Source organism: Mytilus trossulus, chromosome 14 (genome assembly GCF_036588685.1).
Source record: "Mytilus trossulus isolate FHL-02 chromosome 14, PNRI_Mtr1.1.1.hap1, whole genome shotgun sequence".
Classification (NCBI taxonomy): domain Eukaryota; kingdom Metazoa; phylum Mollusca; class Bivalvia; order Mytilida; family Mytilidae; genus Mytilus; species Mytilus trossulus.
In genome coordinates this window covers 27366794-27378807 of record NC_086386.1, presented here as the reverse complement: position 1 = coordinate 27378807, position 12014 = coordinate 27366794, and the positions used below count along the sequence as shown (strand labels likewise).

Below are 12014 nucleotides of genomic sequence, written 5' to 3'. Positions count from 1 at the left end.
AATAAAGGTGTCAAGCAATTTTATACATATGCATATGCAAAGGAACTAAATGTGTGGTATAGCAAGGAATATACTCAGGTGCACATTTCAGTTATTCAGAGATTATTAAAAACTTATATATGTAATACAGATAATGATAATAGTCCGGTAAAGTATATCATGATGTTGGCAAGTCACGCTGATATTTATTTGTTTATAAAAAGTAGACATAACTGTCAATTTTCTCTCTTATAAACCATTTTTTACCGACAACGCCTATAAATAAGCCATGTACATAGTTGAAAAACATGTTATGAATGTAACAGTATGTTAAACTTTTTACACCGACCGTAATTTGACAATCACCCTTTAGGTACATCATATCCGTACAAAACAACATGACTTTTTCTTACCGTTGTACTCGTAAACAAATGTTAATGACTTTAGTTCGCTGACATGTATATTTTTGTACACTTATTTCAAAATATATTAAGAAACATTAAGTTATTAAGTGACTTAATTATTTACAATGACAGCGAGTTATCCTGGTTATAATTGACATACGGTTATTATAACTTAGTTATATACAATGTAATAAAGGTAACTTAGTTATAACTTATGACATACGATTATTAGAGATTTCCAATAAAATGACTTTACTCGACATAACCGACCTAACTCAACGTATTTCCTCCTACTGCATTGAAGCATGACGGAGGGGAGCATACACTGCATGCATGTTTTGCTCTTTGAACACGCATTGTTGCTGGAATATGCCTTCAGTAAAAATCAACCACAACTATTTTTTTTTACTCTTTAAATATTTTGTCATTAAACTTTGAATGATTTTATTAACAAGAATACTATAATGGAACAAGTACATTACCAACTTGTAATCAAACACACCCATCATTTCTTGTCATTTCACTTGACCCATATCTTAGTTCTTCTCACATTATGAATTTAAAAAAATACCAAGACGACATTTAGCATACAAATATTAAAATAACGAATTCCGAAGCGAGAAGGTTGCCTTTTTGTTGTTTTAAAAAGATTTAACGTTTAAAGTAAATTGGAATGTAAAAGGTGTACTCGATTTGTAAAACAAAATAATATTTTTTTATAATTAATTGAAGATAATTTGATGCGGGCAGAAATTCATATCAATGATATATTTTTCAAAAGTACTTTTTCGTCTTTAACTATACCAAATTATGGGGCGAGGTTTTTGTTAAAGTATACCTTAACTTGCATCCGAGGATACAGGGGTAGAGGGTGTACTCCCCCTTTTCGATCGATAAATAAGAAATTAAATATAATAAAACATCAAAAATCGAAAAGAAGAATCTATCCGATAACGACACACAAAATCAATACAAATATCAAATAATAAGTTCATTAAATTTTGCAATTATATCTGAAAATCAAAGTCATTGTCAAAACCATGAAAGACAACTCTAATGAATCGTATGATAGGTAAAGATACGTATATATACGTGGTCTTATGACAGTGAAGTTTAGGCGGGAATCTCAAGAATCACGTGATATATGAAAATCATGATTTCTTTCGTTTTTCATCATCTTAGAAATATTTGATATTGATTAAATTTATTATGAATGGGTTTCCTAGTTTATGAATAATTAGTTAAAACTTGAGTAACGCATTTTACAAAATTAATTGGTTAGCAATAACCGGTCCCGTTACGTGCGTACGTCGAGTTAGGTACGTATGTCATTTTATTGGAAATCTCTATTATAACTTAGTTATATACAATGAAATAAAGGTAACTTAGTGACTTATGACATACGGTTATTAAATCTTAGTTATAAACAGTGACATAAAGGTTACTTAGTTTCTAATGACAGACGGTTATTATAACTTAGTTATATACAATGACATAAAGGTAACTTAGTGACTTATGACATACGGTTATTAAATCTTAGTTATAAACAGTGACATAAAGGTTACTTAGTTTCTAATGACAGACGGTTATTATAACTTAGTTATATACAATGAAATAAAGGTAACTTAGTTTCTAATGACATACGGTTATTATAACTTAGTTATATACAATGACATAAAGGTAACTTAGTGACTTATGACATACGGTTATTAAATCTTAGTTATAAACAGTGACATAAAGGTTACTTAGTTTCTAATGACAGACGGTTATTATAACTTAGTTATATACAATGAAATAAAGGTAACTTAGTTTCTAATGACATACGGTTATTATAACTTAGAAATGTACAATGATATAAAGGTAACTTAGTTACTAATGACATACGGTTATTATAACTTAGTTGTGTACAATGACATAAAGGTAACTTAGTGACTTATGACATACGGTTATTAAATCTTAGTTATAAACAGTGACATAAAGGTAACTTAGTTTCTAATGACATACGGTTATTATAACTTAGTTATATACAATGAAATAAAGGGTAACTTAGTAACTAATGACATACGGTTATTAAATCTTAGTTATAAACAGTGACATAAAGGTTACTTAGTTTCTAATGACAGACGGTTATTATAACTTAGTTATATACAATGAAATAAAGGTAACTTAGTTTCTAATGACATACGGTTATTATAACTTAGAAATGTACAATGATATAAAGGTAACTTAGTTACTAATGACATACGGTTATTATAACTTAGTTGTGTACAATGACATAAAGGTAACTTAGTGACTTATGACATACGGTTATTAAATCTTAGTTATAAACAGTGACATAAAGGTAACTTAGTTTCTAATGACAGACGGTTATTATAACTTAGTTATATACAATGAAATAAAGGTAACTTAGTTTCTAATGACAGACGGTTATTATAACTTAGAAATGTACAATGATATAAAGGTAACTTAGTTACTAATGTCATACGGTTATTATAACTTAGTTATATACAATGACATAAAGGTAACTTAGTTACTAATGACATACTGTTATTATAACTAAGTTATATACAATGAAATAAAGGTAACTTAGTTACTAATGACATACTGTTATTATAACTTAGTTGTGTACAATGACATAAAGGTAACTTAGTGACTTATGACATACGGTTATTAAATCTTAGTTATAAACAGTGACATAAAGGTAACTTAGTTTCTAATGACATACGGTTATTATAACTTAGTTATATACAATGAAATAAAGGGTAACTTAGTAACTAATGACATACGGTTATTATAACTTAGTTATAAACAATGAAATAAAGGTAACTTAGTTACTAATGACATACGGTTATTATAACTTAGTTATAAACAATGAAATAAAGGTAACTTAGTTACTAATGACATACGGTTATTATAACTTAGTTATAAACAATGAAATAAAGGTAACTTAGTTACTAATGACATGCAGTTATTATAACTAAGTTATATACAATGAAATAAAGGTAACTTAGTAACTAATGACATACTGTTATTATAACTTAGAAATGTACAATGATATAAAGGTAACTTAGTTACTAATGACATACGGTTATTATAACTTAGTTATATACAATGAAATAAAGGTAACTTAGTTACTAATGACATACTGTTATTATAACTAAGTTATATACAATGAAATAAAGGTAACTTAGTAACTAATGACATACTGTTATTATAACTTAGAAATGTACAATGATATAAAGGTAACTTAGTTACTAATGACATACGGTTATTATAACTTAGTTATATACAATGAAATAAAGGTAACTTAGTTACTAATGACAGACGGTTATTATAACTAAGTTATATACAATGAAATAAAGGTAACTTAGTAACTAATGACATACTGTTATTATAACTTAGAAATGTACAATGATATAAAGGTAACTTAGTTACTAATGACATACGGTTATTATAACTTAGTTATATACAATGAAATAAAGGTAACTTAGTTACTAATGACAGACGGTTATTATAACTTAGTTATAAACAATGAAATAAAGGTAACTTAGTAACTAATGACATACGGTTATTATAACTTAGAAATGTACAATGATATAAAGGTAACTTAGTTACTAATGACATACGGTTATTATAACTTAGTTGTGTACAATGACATAAAGGTAACTTAGTGACTTATGACATACGGTTATTAAATCTTAGTTATAAACAGTGACATAAAGGTAACTTAGTTTCTAATGACATACGGTTATTATAACTTAGTTATATACAATGAAATAAAGGGTAACTTAGTAACTAATGACATACGGTTATTATAACTTAGTTATAAACAATGAAATAAAGGTAACTTAGTTACTAATGACATACGGTTATTATAACTTAGTTATAAACAATGAAATAAAGGTAACTTAGTTACTAATGACATACGGTTATTATAACTTAGTTATAAACAATGAAATAAAGGTAACTTAGTTACTAATGACATGCAGTTATTATAACTAAGTTATATACAATGAAATAAAGGTAACTTAGTAACTAATGACATACTGTTATTATAACTTAGAAATGTACAATGATATAAAGGTAACTTAGTTACTAATGACATACGGTTATTATAACTTAGTTATATACAATGAAATAAAGGTAACTTAGTTACTAATGACATACTGTTATTATAACTAAGTTATATACAATGAAATAAAGGTAACTTAGTAACTAATGACATACTGTTATTATAACTTAGAAATGTACAATGATATAAAGGTAACTTAGTTACTAATGACATACGGTTATTATAACTTAGTTATATACAATGAAATAAAGGTAACTTAGTTACTAATGACAGACGGTTATTATAACTAAGTTATATACAATGAAATAAAGATAACTTAGTAACTAATGACAGACTGTTATTATAACTTAGAAATGTACAATGATATAAAGGTAACTTAGTTACTAATGACATACGGTTATTATAACTTAGTTATATACAATGAAATAAAGGTAACTTAGTAACTAATGACATACGGTTATTATAACTTAGTTATATACAATGAAATAAAGGTAACTTAGTTACTAATGACCTACGGTTATCATAACTTAGTTATATACATAGACAATAACTGTTTAGTGTCTTTAAATATCAGCTGTATTTGTACAGGCTAGGAAACAAGGTGTATGCGAGCTTTTAGCGAGCTACTACACCTGTTTCGAGCCGAGTACAAATACAGCTGATATCTAAACACACTAAACAGTTATTGTCTTTATCCTGCAATTAATTCTGTATATTGTTTGTGTTTTGAAAGACACAAAAACTAACATATTTAGCATTTATTTTCGATTTGTAACGCCTGGAGGCCCACCTAGTAATATCACAATCATACATTACGCTGAAGACGGGTTCGCAAAAAAGAATCTCGAATGTACAACAATAATACATCGATCTAGGTGAATAGTTATCTATTTTATCATAACAACTAATTTCAACAGTAAAAACAAATAACAAAACATTGTCAAATTTGAAACAGAAGTGTACGAGTTGTCCTACGCTTCAGACTTGACATTCACTAAACATGCATGCTGAAATTGACATGATTGATTGTGTAACACAATCATACACATCCAAGTTTTGAAATCGACAATTTTCATCGTCATTGGAATGCAACTTGAATACACATTCTGAGGTCACAAAGGTTCAAACAATACTCAGTCCGGCAGTGGGCGGAGCTTTAACGAGATATATGTATAGTATACAGATACAGCATAGCGATATCTGTAGGGCTGTATCTGTATAGTAGGACACCCAACTGCAGGATAAAATAAAATAAAAGTAACTTAGTTACTAATGACATACGGTTATATTAGCTTAGTTATATACAATGAAATAAAGGGTAACTTAGTTACTAATGACATACGGTTAGTATAACTTAGTTATATACAATGAAATAAAGATAAATTAGTAACTAATGACATACGGTTATATTAACTTAGTTATATACAATGAAATAAAGGTAACTTAGTTACTAATGACATTAGAATAAATATTTTTATTTATTATAACATTAAGCTTTATGTACCCTTCTGTAGCCAGTTTTGTACGAATTTTTTAAACATCAATTGTATCAAAACTATAGATATAATGAATAATAGAGACAGGCCATTTTGAACATATACTAGGGGGAAACTTGATGTAAAGCATTATATTTACTGTTGCATTGCATCTTATAGAAAAAGAGTACTTTCTGGCAAATAAACCAAGATTTTTATAGAAAATCCAAAGCCTTTAATAAAGAGACTTTTGTAATAAAATTTAAAGCATAGATTACTCACTTGCTTTTCTATGATGTGCTAGTATTTATTTTTTACAAAAAGTTCTAACCAACCTGTAAATTCCAAAATACCTCGTGCAGAGTGACTAAAGTCGAGCGCACCCTAAAAGGTGACTTGATTTGGTCCATATTTTCATATGTTCTAACCAATAATTACATTTATAAACTTGTTTTAAGGAAATTAATGCTAGCACTGCATGCAATGATCCTATATCTATCAGTCATCAAATAGCCAAATATGATAGAACAAGGATAAAGGCTGTGGATGTTCTATAAAATTTCTATATGTTTAGCATTGAAGCAACACAAGGGTACATAATCCTCAAATAAGCGTAGTTATGAACAATGACATAAAGTTAGCATAGTTAACAATGGCATAATGTTATGTATAGAATGTCATGGTGTTTACTGTGTAACATACAATGTCATCGTGTCAACTAAATTATAAGCAATGTCATCATGCTAGATAAGATATATACAATGTTAACAAGCTAACTGAGTTATATGCTATGTCAACTTGTTAACTAAGTTATATACAATTCTATGTTAACTAATTTTAAGTTATATACAATGTCATCATATTAGTGCAGTTATATACAATGTCATCATATTAATGTAGTTATATACAATGTCATCATATTAATGTAGTTATATACAATGTCAACCCATTAACTTAGTTTTATACAATTTCATTACGTTAACTTATTTCTATACATTAACATTAATAAAGCTAAGTAATGCACATAAAAATCCAGCTAACGAAGTCATGAACAACGTCATTAAGTCACCGTAGTTATACACATAAATATCCAGCTAACGTAGTCATGAACAATGTCATTAAGTCATCGTAGTTATACACATAAATATCCAGTTAACGTAGTCATGAACAATGTCATTAAGTCACCGTAGTTATACACATAAATATCCAGCTAACGTAGTCATGAACAATGTCATTAAGTCATCGTAGTTATACACATAAATATCCAGCTAACGTAGTCATGAACAATGTCATTAAGTCATCGTAGTTACACACATAAATATCCAGTTAACGTAGTTATGAACAATGCCATTAAGTCATCGTAGTTATACACATAAATATCCAGTTAACGTAGTTATGACAATGCCATTAAGTCATCGTAGTTATACACATAAATATCTAGCTAACGTAGTCATGAACAATGCCATTAAGTCATCGTAGTTATACACATAAATATCCAGCTAACGAAGTCATGAACAACGTCATTAAGTCATCGTAGTTATACACATAAAAATCCAGTTAACGTAATCATAAACAATGTCATTTAGTCATCGTAGTTATACATATAAATATCCAGTTAACGAAGTCATGAACAATGTTAGTAAGTCATCGTAGTTATACACATAAATATCCAGCTTACGTAGTCATGAACAATGTCATTAAGTCAACGTAGTTATACACATAAATATCCAGTTAACGTAGTCATGATCAATGTCATTAAGTAATCGTAGTTATACACATAAATATCCAGTTAACGTAGTCATGAACAATGTCATTAAGTCACCGTATTTATACACATAAATATCCAGTTAACGTAGTCATAAACATTGTCATTAAGTCATCGTAGTTATACACATAAAAATCCAGTTAACGTAGTCATAAACAATGTCATTAAGTCATCGTGCTTATACACATAAATATCCAGTTAACGTAGTCATAAACAATGTCATTAAGTCATCGTAGTTTTACACATAAATATTCAGCTAACGTAGTCATAAACATTGTCATTAAGTCATCGTATTTATACACATAAATATTCAGATAACGTAGTCATGAACAATGTAATTAAGTCATCGTAGTTATACACATAAATATCCAGTTAACGTAGTCATGAACAATGTCATTAAGTCACCGTAGTTATACACATAAATATCCAGCTAACGTAGTCATGAACAATGTCATTAAGTCATCGTAGTTATACACATAAATATCCAGTTAACGTAGTCATGAACAATGTCATTAAGTCACTGTAGTTATACACATAAATATCCAGCTAACGTAGTCATGAACAATGTCATAAAGTCATCGAAGTTATACACATTAATATCCAGTTAACGTATATAGTCATGAACAATGTCATTAAGTCATCGTAGTTATACACATAAATATCCAGTTAACGTAGTCATTAACAATGTCATTAAGTCTTCGTAGTTATAAACATAAATATCCAGCTAACGTAGTCATGAACAACGTCATTAAGTCATCGTAGTTATACAAAATGTCATATAACTTACTAACTTTTACACAATTACATCAAGTTAAACTATATATATACAATCAAATTGAATTAACGTATGTATATAGCAGTGTTATAGAATTTGTGTTTTCATATCAATCTTGCTTGATGGATAAGTATAGTCGTACTGGGTCCGAAGCCGAAGGATTATACTGCTGATCGAGACTACACGACTATACGAGGATATGATACATAATTAATAAGAAAACAACTCTTTCATGACATTTTTTATCAACCAATGTTTTAATAACCACAAAAATCTGACTGAGAATAAACACGATTGTATGAACTTATACAGGATCGATAGAGCTAATAGTACTGAGTGAACATGGGGTTACGTTAGCGCTATAGAACCAGGTTTAAACCACCATTTTCTACATTTGAAAATGCCTGTACCAAGTCAGGAATATGACAGTTCTTGTCCATTCGTTTTTGATGCGTTTTGTTTTTTGATTTTGCCATGTGATTATGGACTTTCCAAATTGATTTTCCTCTGAGTTCAGTATTTTTGTGATTTTACTTTTTACTGGACACGTAGATTTTGTTTCATAACTTGATAACGAGTAACAATATGGGACACAGAGTAACAGAAGTTAATACTGAGTTATAGTATGGGACACAAAATAAGTAACGTACAGAAGTTGATAGTGCGCCACAGTGTGGGACACAGAGTTACAAAACTTGATGGACAGAGAGTTACAGTATGGGTAAGGTTCCTCGTGATGTCGTCGATGAACTCCACAAGTTGTGTCTCATATGACAATTGTTTTCTTAACCAATACTGCATTTTGTAGTGGATATTAAGCTTAGCTGCATGATTCATTATAAGGCTGGTGAGTTTATTCTCCATGACTGTTGTAGCGGATACATGTAGGCAATACAGGTCTATAATTGATGGTTTCGAATTGTGATTGCCTTTCTACAAACCTGAGCATAAGTTTTGCATAATGATGGTACGAATCCAGTTTCACATCATCCTCTACATATCATTGTTGAAATTTGTGTCTCTTTGAGTAACCTCGGTGTTAAGTAGTCTGGGTCTGCTTATGTGGGTTTGGTCCTAGTAGTAGCTTTTTATGTCATTTCTGTGATAAATATGTACCTTTGATAACAAATTATATCTGTCGCTGTTTCATAGTTGACAGTAACTTTGGCAACTCTGTTTGTATTCCGAGCTTTCAATTGGACCTTTACTATAAAACGCCTCTTTGAACTGCTAGTAAAGCCGTTATTATCTTCGATATTTATCTATGTTGAATGATATGCTACGTAGATAGCCTATCACCTTTTCAGATGCCATTGTTGATTCCTTAGATAGCATGAACCTTTTGTGTTATCTAGATCTATTTAGCGGATAGGCTAGCTATATGATCAATAGACAAAATCTAGGTATTGCTACGTAGCAGCTACGATATTAAACGCAACCCAGTTTTGTGCGGAACATTTCTTTTTAATCTGTCTGGACAGTAATCTCAACATTCTAAATAGTTTAATTTTGCCGAGCTAAATTTCTCTACCAAAAGCAGTTTTCCAAGTAAATATGAAACTCTCATTGAACCGCCATGGTGGTTTTATTTTTATGACAGCTTTATTGAATGGCTGACAGTCACATTAGACACATATTGTATCAATATCCATCAATCATGAGTGTGGTGAAGTTTGGAGCAGGATCTGCTTACCCTTCCTCAGCACCTGAGTTCACCCCTGGTTTTTGCATATTCTTTAGTTTTCTAAGTTGTGTCATGTGTTCTATTGTTTGTCTTCTTTCATTTTTATCCAGACGTTGTCAGTTTATTTTCGAGTTATGAGTTTGACTGTCCCTCTGGTATCTTTCGCCCCTCTTTAAATTACTGTAGCAGAGTTTCGAGATTTTAGTATAAGTTGATTGAATGACTTATGATGATCATAGCTCACTGAACCCAAATAAAACTATAACCATCCTTACATCATTTCTATGAAAGGTGGTTCAGACTAATTTAATGTGTATGACATTATTTCCACAAGAAATAACATACATTGGTTTCCTCATTTAAATATAGTTGTCTGGTTTGCAATCATATCACATCTTCTTATTTTAATATTACAAAGTCTAAACAAAAATGGCCTTTTTCAATAAATCAATCAAAATGAGAATCTACAGTCACCAGTCATGAACAATAAAATATGTTTAAACTTAACTTAACTACCAGTCATGTCTTTGAAAGACATGACTCTTTGTCAATTATGAATAAACTCACTAGTGAAGATGATACAAGCTGGGGAAACTGATTTAACTGCAAAATGCCCCTTTGGCAACTTGTTATTTCTCAGTATGGTATTCCATCACAAAACAAAATAAACAGAGACAAGTTAATTTCATTTCATTTATTTATGTAACAGTACAGACCTAAAATGGCATAATTATTTGGTGACATAATACCGTAAATAAATATCAAGTGACTAGTCAAATGTTCTTTTAACTACTTGTTAAAGGTGGCAAATAGCAGATAAATTCTAAATTTTATTTGTGCATAACTTTTTTTCATTTCAGTTAACTGAACAAACTTGACAAAAGAGTCTGCAATGCAATTTTCTGAGTACATGCATGCACCATAAAAGCTAACCAGCAATTTATATCACTAAATTTTCTGAGAATTTTATTTTTTAGTCATGTTCATTCAGAATAACATTTTTATTAACTTTAAGATTTTATGTGAAAAAAGTGTAGGATTCCTGAAAATTACTGTCCAATACTAAATGTTGTTTAATTGTACAAGAACACTTTCAATAAGATAAATTCAAATATCAATAGTTGTTTTTATTCTTAACTCAAACCCTATGCTTAAGATGGATTTTTTTTCAAATTATTGGAACATGGGTCTTTTTTAACATAAAGTCACAGTCTGAATAAAACTTTTTTAACATAAAGTCACAGTCTGAATAAAAAATATTTTAAAGTGAATTTTGTGTCTGCATTAATGATATCTGACTGTCTAGCATAGTAATGCTGTTAAAATTCAATAGAAAAAAAATGTTTTATGGTGGTCTTAATTAATGCTACCAAGGGTATATATTCAATATCTTAATTTTGGCAATTTTTGTAATTCACAACAAAAACGTCAAATTTATTTGACTTTAAACAATCAACAAATAATGTATAATTACAATAATATTCAAAGTTTTTATCTCAAATTAAAAAAAAACCCAAGTAATGCATTGATGTTAGCATAGAGTTCTGGACATGAATATATAAAACAGCAAACTTTACCAACAGATGTAAAATATATTATAAAAACAAACAAGATTTTAAGGAGTATTACAATCAACATATAACTTTTGTAAAAAAAAATTCAACATAATCAACAGTTTATAGATCATATTTTTAAATACTTTCCAAAATTTACAATATTTCAAATTGGTTGACGACATCAAATGTTTTTTTTTTTCTTTTAAAAAGTTTCAAAATTTAAGATATGTTTTAATTTCTTTTAGTAAAAAAATATATATTTGACACAATTTGCTGTATGATATTGAGTTTACACTATTAAAAG

General features: G+C 29.1%; 1 protein-coding gene across 1 annotated transcript in view; it reads left to right on the top strand.

Moving 5' to 3' along the window:
* LOC134696162 (zinc finger protein 330 homolog) overlaps nucleotides 1-12014 on the top strand; it is a 310551-nt gene that overhangs the window by 19062 nt on the left and 279475 nt on the right. The gene's annotated exons all lie outside the window — the stretch shown is intronic.